Raw genomic sequence first — 19,398 nt, forward strand, 5'->3', positions numbered from 1 at the left:
TCTAGACCACCAATCCATGAATGGGCTAATAGGTGTACGTCAAAACATAAGTTCTATTCCTAACTTGTATTCTCCCACTCAGAAATTTTATTTATCTGTGTCATTTCTTTAAGCCTACAATTTATAACTTTATTACCAGTTCAACCTCAGTAAAATCATATAGAGATGCCACAAACTGACTAATAACAGCCCATTTGGAAGGAGACTCTGAAGATGGAAGATGTTTTTTGGAGCGTAGGTAAGCACTGATGAAAATGTTTCATTTTGTTTGGCTTTTATTCACGTTTATTAAAATGGAGATGGGGGTAGGAGGATGGGGTTCTCCTTTAAGATCATCAAATGCATTCTGCCCTTTTTTCGGATGAAAAAAATGTGTCCCAAAGGGATTAGATGACTTGTCCAAAACCACTCATAGCAGCACTGTAACTAGAAATTAAGTTTCTTTTCTTTTTTTTTTAATTGAGGTAATATTGGTTTATAACATTATATAAATTTAAGGTGTACATCATTATATACGTCGTTATATTTTGAAGAAATCAAGTTTCTAAGGTCTCAGTTTATAATTATTATTATTTTTTGTGTGTATGTGAGGAAGATCAGCCCTGAGCTAACATCCATGCTAATCCTCCTCTTTTTTTTTTTTTGCTGAGGAAGACCGGCTCTGAGCTAACATCTGTTGCCAATCCTCATCCTTGTTTTCCCCAAAGCCCCAGTAGATAGTTGTATGTCATAGTTGCACATCCTTCTAGTTGCTGTATGTGGGACGCGGCCTCAGCATGGCCGGAGAAGCAGTGCGTCAGTGCACGCCCAGGATCCAAACCTGGGCCGCCAGTAGCAGAGCGTGTGAACTTAACCTCTAAGCCATGGGCCGGCCCTATAATTATTTTTCTACTACATAATGCTGTTTTTCTAATTCACACTGTATGAGGGAAAAAAGATTTTCCAATATTTCATCTAAATATGGAATCAAGTACATTAATTAACCTGAAGATAACATCAACATGGTGAGAAAGAGCCCTAAATGAATGCAGAAAATCTTATAGCATCTTCGGGATCATGTTCCACAATTTCTCCTGACCAAGAATTCCAGCTGCAGCATCCATTATACATTTGAACACACAAGGCTACTCTTGGATCTGCCACTTCCTAGTTGTTTTCTCTTTCAGATGAATTCCCTGCAAGTTTCAGCCACCTCACTTGTTAAACAAGGGTAGTAATATTTACCTTGCTTACTTAATAAGGTAACTGTGAGGATATAATAAGCCTATACATGTGAGTGTTCTTTGAAAAAGCTGACTAATATAAATACTATACATAGTATTTTAGGGGGGTTTTTTTTGAGGGCTTCATCATATAAAAGGTAACTTCAAGAATAATCTCTCTCTGGATAAGTCTAAAGCCCTATCCGTCATTAATTTCAATCCCATGAAAACACTGCTTTAAATCTGCATGCATCTGTCTTCTCAACCTCAGCCCTTGGGATGAGGCTTTTGTTCTCTATTGAGGCTTCTGTTTACTCTCCATCACTGTGATTTTCTGATTTGTTTCTCTGCCCTTAATGCAGAGGATCCAATGATATGGATGTTTCTCCTCTGTTCTCGAGGCAGACTTGCATGGGAGTTTCAAAAAAATGAGGGGTCATATCCTCAGCCTGAAACCATTTTTAAGTGGTCCAGTAAACTCTTCATACGTTTTAATTGCAGCACTGCAAGCAAATTCCTGCTCCAGTGTTATAGAGTCCATTTGTATGGACGAGGAAATTGACAGTGTCAGAGGAGGGGTGACTGGCTCACTGCCGGTAAGTAGAGGAGCGAGGATCAGAGTCTGCGTCTGTGTGTTTCCAGACTCTGCACTTTTCAGGGAACCAGGCAGTTCAAAAAAGGAAAGGGAATAAACGCTGAGCAAGACCAAGGCTAAAAGCCAACTGGGAGAAGAAATAGAGTTCTAAGGTTTTAGAATAGTACTTAAATTCTGTAGTTAAAAAGGAAAAAGAGATGAAGAAGTAATTTCGGGGAGTTTAGGAAAAGAGAAACCATTTATAGATCTCTTAGCTGGAGGATTTGGAGAGTTGTTAGTAAATTTTATTGTTTTAATTTGAGAATGAATCAGCATCGCCTTGGGTGGCACAGCTGTCACTATCAGCAAGAGAATAACACAAGATCAGATTCAGCAGAGAACTTCGGTAAACTGATTTTATTCCTTCTCTCTCTCTTACTCGCCCTCCACTCCCTGGATCCCCACACTTCAATCCCCTGGAACGATTGAGTGTTTAAGAGATGGGAAATCAGGGTGGAATGACTTAGTATGCTGACTCTGTGCATTTTTTGGAGTAGGAAGAACAAAGTTGCTAAACAAGCCACATCGCTCACTGTTAGTCTTGACTCCTTTCATCTTAATTGGAATAGATATTACGCAGGGTCATCATGACCTGACTAACCAAATGGAGAAGACACAGTTTTCAGGCTGTTCTCCTCTTTTTCTTCTTTATCTTGGTCTTATTAACTTCTTTTATTGGTAAATACTGCTTTACCATGTCACAACATGCTTTCATATTGAGGTTTCCTGATGTTGCATGGGTAAGTGCCAAGTTAAGTGATGGCACAGAGGAGGAAATACTCGAGCTGGGTTTCAGAGGTAGAAGGAAGAGAGGCATCAGCCAGTCAGGGGAGAACAAACAACAAGAAAAGAGGTTTGATATTCTCTTAAAAAAAAAATTATGGGGCTGGCCCGGTGGCATAGTGGTTAAGTTCACAAGCTCCACTTCGGCAGCCCGGGGTTCACAGGTTCAGAAACCCGGGCATGGACCTACATTTTGCTCATCAAACCATGCTGTGGCAGCATCTCACATACAAAGTAGGGGAGGATTGGCAGAGATATTAGCTCAGGGACAATCTTCCTGAAGCAAAAAGAGGAAGATTGGCAACAGATGTTAGCTCAGGGCCAATCTTCCTCACCAAAAAAAAAAAAAAAAGAAGAAAAATAAATCTCCATTGTATTACTCAGGGCTCTCCAGAGATACAGAACCCACAGGATATATAGTTATATATATATATTTATTAATATAATTAGATATATTTATATATATAAAGGGATTGATTATAAGGAATTGTCTCACATAATTATGGAGGTTAAGAAGTCCCAAGATTTGTAGACAGTTAGCTGGAGACCCAGGAAAACTGATGGTGTAGTTCCAGTCAGAGTGGAATCTGAAGATAGAAGACCCATGTCCCAGCTCGAAGACAGGCAGAAAGAAAGAATTCTTTCTTCCTCAGCCTTTTATTCTATTCAGGTCTTCAACAGGTTGGATAAGGTTCAACCCTTATTGAGGAGGGCCATCTGCTTTACTTAGTCTACCTATTCAAATGCTAATCTCATCCAGAAACACTCTCAAAGACACACCCAGAATAATGTTTAATCAAATACCTGGACACCTTGTGGCCCAGTCAAGTTGACACATAAAGTTCATCATCATATACACTAAAATGATTTGAAATGGCCATGGACTTTTTTAGCATAGGTTCAACAAAAGAAAAATCAGAGGAAACTATTTCAACCACATAAACATATAAAATTTCCTATATCCAAAAAAAAACCGGAAACCAACTTGAAAATCAGACATCAAATGGGAAAAAATTGCAATATATATGATAAAGCACAGATAATTATTATACAAATAAACTTTACAAAACATTAGGAACAACACAGATACCTTAAGACGAGAAAAAAGAAGAGGAGAAGGACAGAATTAATTTATAGGAAAATAAATAAGAATGTCTTTTAACTAACATATTCAGTTACACTAGAAATCAATGAAATATGAGTTAAAATAAAGCACAATTTTTATTTGTTAATTTGACAAAGTTTAATAGAAAAATTATTGGTATTAGTTAGTTGCATCTAGAGAAGGGAATATTAGATAACTCTTAGAAGTTGCATTTTGGTGGATATTTACCGTATGTGAACATTTTCCAGAGGAACAATTAAGTGGAAAAACAAAGGGAAAAAACTATATTTTGGGGGAAAAAAAAAAACAACAACACTGGAAGGCCCTCACTAAAGCAATAGTGAGCTTATGAGCTATTTCAATATTCTCCTATATATTTTATAGGCTCCTTCTTATATTAACACTTATATCATAACTTTAATAATTTGAAATTAAACTTTTTAATAAAGTACAAAATATACACTTAAAAGTGAACAAATTGGGGCTGGCCCCGTGGTGTAGTGGTTGAGTTCAGTTCACTCCGTTTCAGTGGCCCAGGTTTGTGGGTTCAGATTCCAGGGGCAGACCCACACCACTCATCAGCCATGCTGTGGCAGAGACCCACACACAAAATAGAGGAAGACTGGCACAGATGTCAGCTGAGGGCAAATCTTCCTCAGCGAAAAAAGAAAGTGAACAAATCACAAATGAGTAGTTGGATAAAACTTTACAAATTTGAACACCCTCTTGGAACCAAACTCCAGATCAAGAAAGAGCACAATATTAGCATTCCCGCAGGAGCTGTCCTGACTTCTATCACAACTGCTTACTTTTACCTGATTCTGAACTTTGTGTAAATGGAGCATACAATATAACACTATTGTATCTGGCTTCTTTTGATCATGAAGTTCATCCATCTTGTGTGTAGCAGTATTTTGTTTGTTCCCTCATTACTGTATGATGTTCCATTGCATAAACAGACCACTATTAATTTGTCTTTTATATTAATGATAGAGATGTGGACTACATATTTCTACATGTCTTTTGGATGAATATAATATGCATTTTTGCTAGGCATATATCTTGCAGTGAACTTACTGTGTTGTAGCCATTTGTCCATTTAGCTTTATTAGATACTGCCAAGCTGTTTTCTAAAGTGGTTGAATCAATTTGCACCCCTACCAGCAGTTTATGAGATTTCTAGTTGCTCCACATTCCCATCAACTTCAATATTTGTCAGTGTTTTTTAAGTTAGATCATTCTGGTGGCTGTGTATTGAGTTCATTGTGATTTTAATTTGCATTTCCCTGATGTCTACTGTGATCGAGCAATTTTTCAAATATTATTGAACATTTGGATAACCTCTATTGGAACTCTGTACTGATTCTATTGATTTGTAGGAGTCCTTTACATATACAGGTTATAAGTCTTATTTTGAATATATCTATGGCAAATACCTTCTTCCACTAAGCTATTTGTCTCTTCACTCTTTGGGTGGTGTCTTTTTTTATTGTAGTGAGAATCTTTAACATGAAATTTACCATCTTAAGAAATTTTTAAATGTACAATACAGTACCGTTAACTATAGACACTATGTTGTACAGCAGATCTCTAAAACGTATTCATTTTGCATAACAGAAACTTTATACTCATTGAACAATAACTCATTTCCCTCTCCCCCAGCCCCTGGCAATCACCATTCTACTTTCTACTTCTATGAGTCTGACTACTTTAGATACCTCGTATAAGTGGAATTATGCAGGATTTTTCTTTCCGTGACTGGCTTATTTCACTTAGAATAATGTCCTCTAGATTTATCTATGATGTCGCATATGACAGGATTGCCTTCTTTTTTAGGCCGAATAATATTAAATTATAGGTATATACCACACTTTACCTATTCATGTGTCAATGGACATTTAGATTGTTTCCATATCTCAGCTATTGTGAATAATGCTGCAGTGAACATAGAAGTACAGGTATTCCTTTGAGATTCTGATTTCAGTTCTTTTGGATATATATCTGGAAGTGGGATTGCTGGAATATATGGTGGTTCTATTTTCTTTTTTCTTTTTTTTTTTTTGGTGTGGAAGATTCACTCTGAGCTAATATCTGTTTCCAATCTTCATCTTTTTTTTTTTTTTTGCTTGAGGAAGATTAGCCCTGAGCTAACATCTGTGCCAATCTTCCTTTATTTTGTATGTGGGTCACAGCCACAGCATGGCTGGATGAGTGGTGTAGGTCCACGCACAGGATCCGAACCTGTGAACCCAGGCCACCGAAGTGGAGCATGCTGGACTCAACCACTATGCCACAGGGCTGGCCCAGGGTAGTTCTATTTTTAATATTTTGAGGAATCTCTATACTGTTTCCCATAGCAGCTGCATCATTTTACATTTTCACCAACAGTATACAAGGGTTCCAATTTCTCCACATCCTCACCAACATTTACCTCTTTATTTTTTTTCTATAATAGCCATCTTAACAACCGTGAGGTAATATCCCTCCCATTTCTCTGATGATTAGTGATGTCAAGCACCTTTTCATATATCTGTTGGTCATTTGTATGTTTCCTTTGGAGAAATGTCTATTCAAGTCCTTTGCTCATTTTTAATCAGAATGTTTGGTTTTCTGCTATTTGGTTGTAGGAGTTTCTTATATATTTTGAACATTAAATCCTTTTCAGATATATGGCTCACAAATATTTTTTTCTCATTTTCACTCTGTTGATTGTCTCCTTCATTGTGCTGAATCTTTTTAGTTTAATGTAGCCCCACTTGTCTATTTTTGCTGCTGTTATTTGTGTTTTTGGTGTCATATTCAAGAGCAGTAAATAGAACAGTATGGTACTGACATAAAAATAGACATGTAGACCAATGGAACAGAAGAGAGAGCCCAGAAATGAACCCATGCATATATGGTAAACTGATCTTCACAAAGGTGCTAAGAATATTCAGTGGGGAAAGAATAGTTCCTTCAACAAATGGTGTTGGGAAAATCATATTATCATCTCAATAGATGCAGAAAAGTGTTTCACAAGATTCGATGTACTTTCATGATAAAAACCCTTAGCAAATTAGATATAGAAGGAATGTACCTCAAGATAATAAAGGCCATATGTGACAAGCACGCAGCTAACATCATACTCAAAGGAAAAAGGCTGAGAACTTTTCCTCTAAGATCAGGAATAAGACAAGGATGTCTACTCTCACCTAGGCAACATAGCACTGGAAGTCCCAGACAGAGCAATTAAGCAAGAAAAAGAACTAAAAGGCATCCAAATCACAAAGATAGAAGTAAAACTTTCTATTTGCTGATGACATAATCTTATATATAGAAAATCCTAAAGACTCCACCGGAAACTGTGAGAACTAATAAACAAATTCAGTAAAATTTCAAGATATAAAATCACCATACCAAAATTAGTTGCATTTCTACACACTAACCATGGACTATCAGAAATAGAAATAAAGAAAACAATCCCATTTACAATAGCATCAAAAACAGTAAAATACCTAGGAATAAATTTAATCAAGAAATGAAAGATCTATATACTGAAAATCATAAGACGTTGATGAAAGAAATTGAAGAAGATACAAATAAATGGAAAGACATCACACGTTCATGGATCAAAAGACTTAATATTGTTAAAATGTCCATGCTACCCAAAGTGATCTACAGATTCGATATGATTACTTTCAAAATTCCAATAGCATTTTTAAAAGAAATAGTAAAAGCAATCCTGAAATTTGTATGGAACCACAAAAGATTGTGAATAGTCAAAGCAATCTTGAGAAAGAACCAAGCTGGGGGCCTCACATTTCCCTATTTCAAGCTATATTACAAAGCTATAGTAATGAAAACAGTATGGTAATGGCATAAAAACAGACACATAGACCAATGGAGTAGAACTGAGAGCCCAGAAATAAACCCAAACATGTATGTTCAACTAATATTTGACAAAGGAACCACAAATACTCATTGGGAAAAAGAATAATCTCTTCAATAAACAGTGTTGGGAAAACTGGATATCCACATGCAAAAGAATGAAATTGAACCTCTATCTTACACCACTCACAAAATTAACTCAAAGGGCCTTAAGGACTTAAACATAAGACCTGAAACTGTAAAACTTCTAGAAGAAAATATAGGGAGAAAGCTTCTTGTCATTGGTCTTGTCAATGACTTTTTGGACACCACAAGCCAAATAACAAAAGCAAAAATTAGCAAGTGGGACTACATCAAACTAAAAAGCTTCTGCAAAGCAAAAGAAACAATCAACAAAATGAAAAGTCAACCTGTGAAATGGGAGAAAATATTTGCAAACTATATATCTGATAAGGGGTTAACACCCAAAATATATAAAAACTCATATGACTCAATAACAAAAAACTCAAATATTCCAATTAAAAATGGGCAAAGGACTTGAATAAATATTTTTCCAAAGACGACATACAAACGGCCAACAGGTACATGAAAAAGTGCTCAACATCACTAATCATCCGGGAAATGCAAATCAGAACTAAAATTGGATATCACTTCACACTTGTTAGAATGGCTATTATCAAAAAGACAAGAGATAAGAAATGCTAATGAGGATGTGGAGACCAGGGAAACCTGGTGTGCTGTTGGTGGGAATGTAAGTTGGTACAGTCACTATGGAAAAAAGTTTGGAGATTTCTCAAAAAATTAAAAATAGAGTTACCATATGATCCAATAATCCCACTTCTGGGTATATATCCAAAGGAAACAAAATCAGTACTTCAAAGCGATATCTGCACTCCCATGTTCATTGCATCATTACTAAATTATATATATTATATAATTATAATATATATTGCATGTATATTTATATTTATATATATTCATATATAAATTATATGTGTGTAAATAGAAATACATAATTTATATATTAACTTATATAAATAGAAATATATATATATGTGAAATATAATTATATAATGTATATAATAATAATAATATATATATAAATACACCACATGTCTTCATCCACTCATCCATTGATGGACACCTAGGTTGTTTCCATGTCTTGGTTATTTGAGTAATGCTGCAATGAACATGTATATGTATATATATTTATATATTTATATTTATATAGACATATATTGTAATTATATATTACATTATATAAATTATATGTAAATATATCTACGTATGTGTATATAATATTATATATAAATATATATGTAGTATATATATATATAACTGAATATTATTCATCCATAAAGAAAAATAATACCTTGCCATTTGTGACAACATGGATGAATCTGGAGGACAATATGCTAAGTGAAATAAGCCAGATAGAAAAAGACAAGTACTGCATGATCTCACTCATAGTAGAAACCAAAAAAAAAATGTCTATGTCATAGAAACAGAGAGTAGAATGGTGGTGGGCAGGGCTTGGGGAGTGGCAGAAATGGGGACATGTTGGTCATATGGTACAAACTTTCAGTTAAAAGATAAATAAGTCCTCAGAATCTGATGTACAGCATGGCGACTATAGTTAATAATACTGTATTGTGTATCTGAAATTTGCCAAGAGAGTAGATCTGAAGCAGTCTCAACACACACAGGAAAATGGTCACTACGTAAGGTGATGTATGTGTTAATTAACTTGTGACAATCTTTTCACAATGTGTACATTAAATGTGGCAATTTCATTTTTAATTAGACTTCAAAAAGGCTGGAACAAATAGATAAATAAATAAATAATAAAAAGGCAAGTCACAGACTGGGAGAAATATTTGCAGAAGACATTTCTGATAAAGGACTGTTACCCAAAATGTATAAACAAATCCTAAAACTCAGCAATAAGTAAACTAATAACCTGATTTAAAAATAGGCCAAAGACCTTAACAGACACCACACCAAAGAAGATACACAGATGGCAAATAAGCATACAAAAAGATATTCAACATGATAAGTCATTAGGGAATTGAAAATTAAAAACAACAAGATATCACTCACACCTATTAGAATGGCCAAAATTCAGAATACTGCCAACACCAAATACTGGCAATGATGTGGATCAAGAGGAACTCTCGTTCATTGCTGGTGGGGATGCAAAATGGTACAGCTTCTCTGTTTCCTGCACATCTATAAACTGTATCCATTAGAACCGCAGAGCCAATGAGCGGTTAAAGAGGTTTGCTGGAATTTGAACTTTTGTGCACTGACAACTAGTGAGAGGCTGTTAACAGGATATCCTTAAGGGTGATGGAGCTTGTTTTTCCTAATCTATTAGACGCAGGCATATGAGAAGTTTAGATTACCCTTTAAGGCTTTAAACTTACTCATAAGGAGTGCTGAGAATTTCTAGAATACTTATAATCAAAAATAAAAATAAAAACGTTGGCCAAAACAAAGGGAATTTTAAAAATCTATCTGGTAATTTGCATTAGCCATGTCTTTGTAATCCTCGCTCCATTATTATATATGTACATAAGAAGTAATTATAAATTGTTTGGCTAAATTGCATAATATTCTATTGGTTTTACTGTCTCCTTTCCATGGAAATAAAATTTACTAATACACTTTCAAATATACATTTTCAAATTATGACCATTCCACATAATTTTTGAGCTCCAGATGTGCATTTCCAACTGTCTGATGAATACCACCATCATCATCTTCGTTATTGCTAATTTATATTGCATGCTAGGCACTTGCTAGGCATTCTCCATTTAATGGATGTATAATTTAATCCTCAGAACAACATCTGAAATAAATTCTATTATTGCATTTACATAAAATGGGGGCAATAATAAAATTTATTATTGATTTTTAAATTAATTTTTAACTTTTTCTTAAAAGTTCTGGCATCGCCCAGACCCTAGGTGAAAGAACTAGGATTTCAGCGCAGATTTGGCTAAGCCTAAGTCCATACCTTGACTCTTATACTCTAATGTTTGCGAGCCCTTAAACAAAGCTCTTTCTAACTTGATTTCTTATGTCTTTGTCATCACCACATCTCTTAGCTCTTTAAGAAAACCTCTTGTTCATTCTTGAATGTTCGCTTTCCAGGAACCATTTTATGCAATCAGTGATCAAGACTGACTTCACATCTGCAAATCCTCTCACATCTGTCTTTTCTATTGTTGCTACCCTGGGTCAGATTTTCATGAACTCATTTGGGAGCTGTTTAATAATCTACTAAATATCTTCTAGTTTATAGTCCACTAATTTATTCCACACATTTTTGCTGGATTAATTTTCTAATGTGCCATTTTGATCATGTTAATGTTTGAAATGTTTGATCATGTCACTCTGCTCAAAAATCTCTTGCTGGCTGTATGATCTGATAGATATACCTCAAATTACTATATCCAGGTACATTAAGCCTTTTTCATAATACCAAGCCAACTTTATTTTAAAAGATTTTAAAATAAAACATAGATGTGGAAAACCACACAAATCAAATATATAGCTTGTTGAATTATTGTAAGTCAACAAACTCAGGTCAAGAAATAGAAATTTGCGAGCTACTCTATAAGCCCCTTCCATAGACCACCATCCCAAACACGTTTCCATCCTTCCTACCATCAGTAACTATTATCTTGACTTTCATAATAATCATTTCTGTGTATTTTTCCTTTTAAACTTTTACCACTAAAATGTACATTGCCAGGCACTGTAAACTATAGTTTTTAAATATGTTATCTTTTAAGTCTTTTTATATCTAAAGGCTACCCCTCCATCCTTTTTATTCGTTATAACTTATCTGTTGGAGAACACAGGCCATTTGACCCATAGAGTATCCCATGGGCTGGATTTTGCCGATTTCATACTCTTCACGCAGTTTAGCATGTTCCTCTATCTTTGGTATTTCCTGCAAATTGGTAGCTGAATCCAGAGACTGGATCAGACTTAGGTGTATCTGTTTAGTAAGACTATAATTTTCGGCAAGAGCAAATGAGGCACAAAATATCTGGTCTCCCTGAAACTAATATAATGTTATATGTCATTTATATCTCAATTTAAAAAAATGTCTGATCTCAGCAGCCCTTGAGGCTTAATGTAGATATCTATTCATTTATTGGGGCTTGGAAATGGTGACATTCTAACTCCATCATTTTTTTTCCATGTCTTAGTTGGAATACCTTTATGAATAGACATTTTCCCTCATCTACTCTTTGGTTATCCAGTTATACGGTTCATACAGAAAAGGCAGAACAAATGCTAATTATTTTGTTTTTCAAGGTAATCAATCAATTTCTTATCATCTGATTTGAAGGTGATAAATTATATTAAAATAATATATTTAAAGATATTTCATCAATTTTCATACATGTAAAGTTCAAATTGTCAATCTTTGGCCAGTGAGAACCTCTTCAAGTTAGCTCCTGAGTTCTTTTGACATATTCTAATAGTTTTTGACAGCTTTCTTGCTATCTAGTGTTAAAAGATGTTCTCAGTTTATCTTATACATTTCTGTCCCAGACTTGGAATTAGCCATTTATCTAAGAAGCCTTGATTTTCTTTTAGTGAGAATGGTATTTTAAGAATATAGTTGGTACTTTAAGGGATGCTCATTACTATTGTTTTGGTCATTGGGAACTGATCTACTTTTATACCTTTATAAAGTATTTATTCATTCTATAACTTTTGGGGCACTTATTATATAAGCAAGATATTTGGATAGGTGAAAATTCAAAGATGACACCACATAGATTCTCACCTCAAGGAGCTTATAATATATTGAACAAACAACTAAAATGCCAGGTATATAATAAGAATAGTGAGAGTAATGTGAAATACTGATCATTTGTATGTGTCAGACATTATTCCAGATATTATTCTTGAATTAACTCATTGAATTATCACAATAACCCTATGAAGTAGGTATTATTATTGTTACCATTTAATGATAAAGGAACAACAACCTTGAATAACTTGTTCAGGGTCACATAACAAGGAAGGAGAATTCAAACCAGGCATTCACATACCTTACAATTAACCCATTTAAAGTATGAAATAAATAGTTTTTAGCATATTTATAGATATCTACAACTATCACTACAGTTAATTTTAGAATATGTTCATTACTCTCCAGAGAAACCCTGTACACACTTTAGTTATCAACTCCTCCAGCTCTCAGCAGTGCCCTCCCCCATCACCCCTACCTCCAAAATCCTAGGCAACTACTAATCTACTTTCTGTCTCTATAAATTTTCCTATTCTGGACATTTCATATGAATAGAATCATATAACATGTGATCTTTTGTGACTGGCTTGTGACAATGTTTTCAAGGTTCATCCAAATTGTAGTATGTATCAGTACTTCATTTCTTTTTACGGCTGAATAATATTCCTTTGTATGGATATATCACATTTTGTTTCTCTCTTCATCAGTTGATAGATACTTGGGCTGTTTCCATCTTTTGGTTACTATGGAATTACGAATAATGCTTCTGTAAACATTCACGCACAAGTTTCTATGTAAACATATTTGTTTATCTTGGGTATATACCTAGGAGTAGAATTGCTGGGTCATAATGTACTTTTATATTTAATTATTTGAGGAACTACCAGACTGTGTTCCAAAGTGGCTGCACCATTCTTCTAGTGTATGAGGTTTCTAACTTCTTTACATCCTTATTAACACATTATTATCTGACTTTTTAATTCTACCTACCCTAATGGATGTGAGGTGATATCTCATTGTGGTTTTGATTTGCATTTTCCTGATGACTAATGGTGTTAAGCTTCTTTTCATGTGTTTATTAGCCATTTGTATATCTTTCTTGGAGAAATGTCTATTCATCTACTTTGCCTATTTTTGATTGGATTGTCTTTTTATTACTGAGTTGTAAGAGTTCTTTACATATTTTGAATATAAGACCTTTATAAGAGATATGACTTGCAAATATTTTCTTCCATTCTCTGGATTATATTTTCACTTTCTTAATGGTGTCCTTTGACAAAGGCAAAAAATTTTTTAATTTTGATGAAGTTCTATTTGCCTATTGTTGTTGTTGCTTAAGTTTTGGTATCATATCTAAGAATCCTTTGCCAAATCCAAGGTCATGATGATTTCCTCCTGTGTTTTCTTCTAAGAGTTTTATAGTTTTAGCTTTTTCATTTAGGTCTTTGATCCACTTTGGATAAAATTTTGTATATGAAAAGAGGAAGAATGGCAACAGTTGTTAGCTCAGGGCCAATCTTCCTCACCAAAAAAAAAAAAAAATTTGCATACGGTCTGAGGTAAGGACCCAGCTTCATTGTTTTGCATGAGGCTATCCAGTTATCCCAGCATCATTTGTAGGAAAGACTGTTCTTTTCCCATTGGAAGGTCTTAGAACCCTTGTCTAAAATCAGTTGACCATAGATGTAAGGGTGTATTTCTGGCATCTCAATTCTATATCACTAATATACGTCTGTGCTTGTGCCAGTACCACATTGTGTCTTGATTATAGTTGCTTTGTAGTAAGTTTTGAAATTGAGAAATGTGAGTCCTCCCGCTTTATTTTTGTTTTTCAAGATTGTTTGGAATATTCTGGATCTATTCTAATTTCATATGAATTTTAAAATCAGCTTGTCAATTTCTGCAAAGAAGTTAGCTGGGATTCTGATATGGATTGTATTGAATTTATAGATCAGTTTGGGGAGTATTGCCGCGTTAACAATATCGTCTTCCAATATATGAACATGGAATGTTTTTCAATTTAGATCTGTTTAATTTCTTTCAACAGTTTTGTAGTTTGCAAGAGTATAAGCTTTGCCCTTCTTTTATTAAATTTATTCATAAGTATTTTATTCTTTATAATACTACTTAAATTGCATTTTCTTCTTCATTTTCAGATTGTACATTGCAAGTATATAGTAATAAAATTGATTTTTAATATTGATCTTATATTGTGCAACTTTGCTGAACTCATTTATTAGTTCTAATAGTTTTTTAGTGTATTACTTAGGATTTTTCTATATACAATGTTATATCATCAGAGAATAGAAACAGTTTTACTTACTTCTTTCCAACCTGGATGCCTTTTATTCCTTTCTCTTGCCTAATTGCCCTGGCTAGAACCTCCAAGATGTTGCTGAATAAAAGTGGCAAGAACAGACATCCCTGTTTTATTCCTTATGTTAGGGGGAAATCATCCAGTCTGTCACCCTTAAGTATAACATTAGCTGTGGGTTTTTCATAGATGTCTTTTATCCAATTGACAAAGTTCTCTTCTATTCCTAGTTTGTTGAATGTTTCTATCATGAAAAAATATTGGATTTTGTCACATGCATTTTTCTGCATCTACTTAGATGATCATGTGATTTTTGTTTTTCATCCTATTGATAAGATGTATTACATTAATTGATTTTTGGATTTTTCAATCAAGTGGGGTAAATCCCACTTAGCAATGATGTACAATTCTTTTTTATACATTGCTAGATTTGGTTTGCTAGTGTTTTATTAAAGATTTTTGCAACTATATTCATAAGAGATATTGGTCTGTAATTTTCTTTCTCGTGATGTCTTTGTCTGGTTTCAGTGTCAGGATAATACTGGCCTTTTAAAGTAAAATGAGAAACGTTCCCTCTTCTATTTTTGGAAGAGTTTGTGAAGAATTGGTATTAATTCTTTAAATGTTTGGTAAAACTTAGTGGTGAAGCTGTATGAGCCTGGGCTTTTCTTTGTAGGTAGTTTTTCAATTACTAATTTGATCTCTTCCCTTACTATTGGTCTATTCAGATTGTTTCCTCTTGAGTCAGTTTTTGTAGTTGTTTGTGTCTTTCTAGAAGGACCTGCACTCTTAACCACCACAAACCAGCTTCTCTGATGGCATGTGGAACAATTTTTCACATTTATACAGGGAGAGTTGTTGTTTACATGGTACAAGAGGTATAGCTGAGTGATTGTTTCTGTATCCACTTTAATGGGTTGTAATACATGTTGTGTGATATATACATATGTATATACATATATATATGGTTGTTAAATATTTTTAGTATTACCCCCATAAATTATGGTCATACATCAGATAAACACACAACACACACACACATGATTCTCTTTCTCTATCATGTTTCTTTTTATCCTCTTGCAACACATTGGAAAAAGGGGGTAAAGATTCCTTAGAAGTGATGATACACCAAAGTGATGGGATGCATTAGCTGGGAAAAGGTGAATAACAATCACTCAGAGCACAATGGATTTGGAAGGTCCTGACCACCTGGAAGATATAATACCCTGATTGATATTTTCTCTCCTGGACTTCATTCTCTTTTAGTAACTACTCTTGATAAAGAAGATAAACCCATTCTCTTAGTAAATATGATGCTATCTCAGTCTGAGGTGCAAGTTAAAGGAGAAATTGACTCTGAAATCTACTCTTAAGTAATGATTAATGAATCTAATATATATTGCGAATTCACTGTCCATTGTCCATCCCCCAACTTCCAATTTTCTGGTCCAACTGATTAAAGCCAAATTAAAGGAGGCCATCACCCAAATTACAGCTTTAATTCTTTATTAATTTTAGTCATAAGCAACCTTTCTATTGAAACCATAATGCATTATGAATGTGTTCACAGAGAGGGGATAATATGGTAGTGATGACATTTCTCAGGACTTTTTTTTATTATGGTTTGGCATCAACTTGTTCAAACAAAAAAGAGCGGAGACTGATTAAATATCAGGGTTGGACTATAATGAAAGGAAAGTCCATAACAAATATGTAGTGATTGTTTTAAATCAAATATGTGGGAGAGTGGATTTCAGGTGATAGCTCAGCAGTTACACTCCTAATCCCGACTGAGGCTGCCATGTGCTTTTTCACTTGGCTTACAAAATGGAGCTGGATTTCAACAAGTCCCTGCTGGCTGGCCCGTGAGCCAAGCACCACATGCCTCCTTCTTTGGCATCTGACAATATTGTTATTAATATTACAAACTGAGAGAAAGAAGCCACTAATGGTAACCTGTGCTTTGGAAAATTGTGTTAACTCACTAATCCCCAAACACCCTAGGCTTCTTAAAGTAAAGTGGACAATTTGAAATGGGATGAAAAAATTTTTCTCTGAGTATTAGGAAGTGCAGGATTTCAGTGCACAGCATCAACAAGGTCAAGGGCAAAGTGTTTTGTTTTGGAGGTTTCCAATTCCAGGTCACCTATGACAGCAAGTCAGAAACCTTGAAAATCATCTCATCATGCCCAGACACAACCAGCATGTATTTTTATCTGACTTTGTGCTCTAAACCCAGGCTGGTCTACCTCACACTACCTGGAAAGTATTCAATGAAAAGGAAACATCAGGTAAATGCACCTTTTATGGCCAATGTCTAGGACTTTTTGCCTTGGCTTTGCCTTGCTTTTTACCTTTCACTTACACCACTCCATATCTCTAGTCCTTCCTTATTTCCTGACCTATATGTTTGAGGGAGCTTAGGCAAAAAACTCAGGGCAAAGTTACTCAGATGAACCTCCGTAACTAAATATTATCTCTGAAAATCTGGCTAAAAACGGTGACTGAATAACCTCCACCAAAATTTGAACACTGCTGATTGAAAACTCCTATGATCAGTGAGTTTGTGACACACTGGGGAGAAGAATGGAAAATAGTACGTATTTTGTTTCTCCTATATTCCTGGAATTATGCTACATACTCTACAAGCATTATCTTATCCAAATGTTGGGATTGTCCTTTATAGTTTCTAATCAGGTCACTAAAGTGGAAAGACCTCTGCACCAAGAATCAAGTTTCAAGATCTGCCTTTACTACTTACGGTGCCTTTTTGTCAAGCTATTTTGCCTGTCTTAGCCTCTGTTTTCCCATTTTAAAAATGAGTAATGTTATAATACTGTCCCAGATCTTTCACTTTCAGAAACTTTTAGTTTCTTTAATTCCATGAGCCTCCAATAAGGTGCATTTCTTGGTGATTTTATCGAACCAGTTTTTAAATGTTTCATAACTATGAGCTCCTTTGAGAATCTGATAAAAGTTACTGCAGTGGACATCCTTTGATTGCCTGCCCATTATCCTTTCCTTTGGGAATCTTCTCCTTAATTTCATGTGGTCCTAGTAGGATAGAAGGAAGCATATGGCTCAGCTTAGGCTGCTCATAGTATTACATTCTCCTGAAACCAGTAATTGGTTCAAGGAGCAGACATGGGTCACATACAGACCAATCATAGTTTTTCCAAATAATTTTATGAATTGCACATAGACAATTGTTCCTTCATCCTTTTGTAGGCTGTAGACCCAGTGCTGCTTCAATCTTCTCAATGTTTGGAGAAGACAGAAGAAATGACTCCAGCAAGAAACAACGAGATGATCACAAAAAGAGACACAAAAAGGAAATGAGGAGAGAGAAAGAGAGAGAGAAAGAGAGAGACTATAAGCCAATGGTATTAAAACAATAAATCCAACCAGCTTCACCCCTTGGCTCCCCAGTTATGTGGGTCTATAAATTGTCTTTATCCCCTACCCACTCCACTGTTTTTTTTGAAAGTTATGTGCTTAAACCAGTTTGAATCGGTTTCTCTCACTTTCTTTTGAACCCCTTCTTTAGACTCATAGCTATGGACCCATTCTCCAGAAAATGAAAAATGCAAAAAATGTTATCCATACAATGTGGGGGAGTACAGATCTTATCCTGAGGTTAAAAGCCTCTGTCTTAGAATGTAACTGTAATAAAATCTTACATTTGTGTAGTTTCTTATAAGTTACAAAGGAATTTTCTGTAAAATCTTATTCACTTCTTATGAGAACACTGAAAGTTTTGTATTATTATTCCCATTTTACAGACAAAGGAATGGAGGCTCAGAAATATTAACAGACTTTCCCAAGTTACATAACTAGGAAGTAGTGACAAAGCCAAGTTCAAGATGCCTTTTTCTAGTTTTGCTTTTTATTTATTAAAAAAAAAAATTTATTGAAGTATAGTTGACATACAATATTATGTTAGTTTCAAGTGTGCAATGTAGTGATTTGACATATATTACAAAATGATCACCATGATAAATCTATCACCACAGATTTAACCACCTGTCACCATATAAAATTATTACAATATTATTGACTGTATTCCCTATGCTGTATATTACATCCCTGTGACTTATTTGCTTTATAACTGGAAGTTTCTACCTCTCAATCCTCTTCATCTTTTTCATCCAACTTCCCACCCCTCTCCTCTCTGGCAGCCATCAGTTTGTTTCTTGTATCTATGAGACTGTTTCTGTTTCGTTTTGTTTGTTTGTTTTGTTTTTTAGATTACACATATAAGTGAAATCAGACAGTATTTGCCTTTCTCTGTCTGACTTATTTCACTTAGCATAATACCCTCTAGGTCCATCCATGTTGTCACAAATGGCAAGCTTTCATTCTTTTTTTATGTCTGAGTAATATTCCATTGTGTACTTATATCAATCTTCTTTATCCATTCATCTATCGGTTGCTTCCATATCTTGGCTATTGTAAATAATGTTGCAATGAATATAGGGGTGCTCATATGCTCAAAAAGATCTATGCTAGTGGACTGAAAGAATTAATATTGTTAAAATGCTCATACTACCCAATGCAATCTCTATCAAAATACCAATGGCATTTTTCACAGAACTAGAACAAATAATCTTAAAATTTTTATGGAATCACAAAAGATCCCATATATCCAAAGCAATCTTGAGAAAGAAGAACAAAGATGGAGATATCATGCTCCCTGATTTCAAACTATACTACAAA

This window comes from Ceratotherium simum, chromosome 2 (genome assembly GCF_057802395.1).
Source record: "Ceratotherium simum simum isolate JZ-2026a chromosome 2, ASM5780239v1, whole genome shotgun sequence".
In the NCBI taxonomy this organism is placed as follows: Eukaryota; Metazoa; Chordata; class Mammalia; order Perissodactyla; family Rhinocerotidae; genus Ceratotherium; species Ceratotherium simum.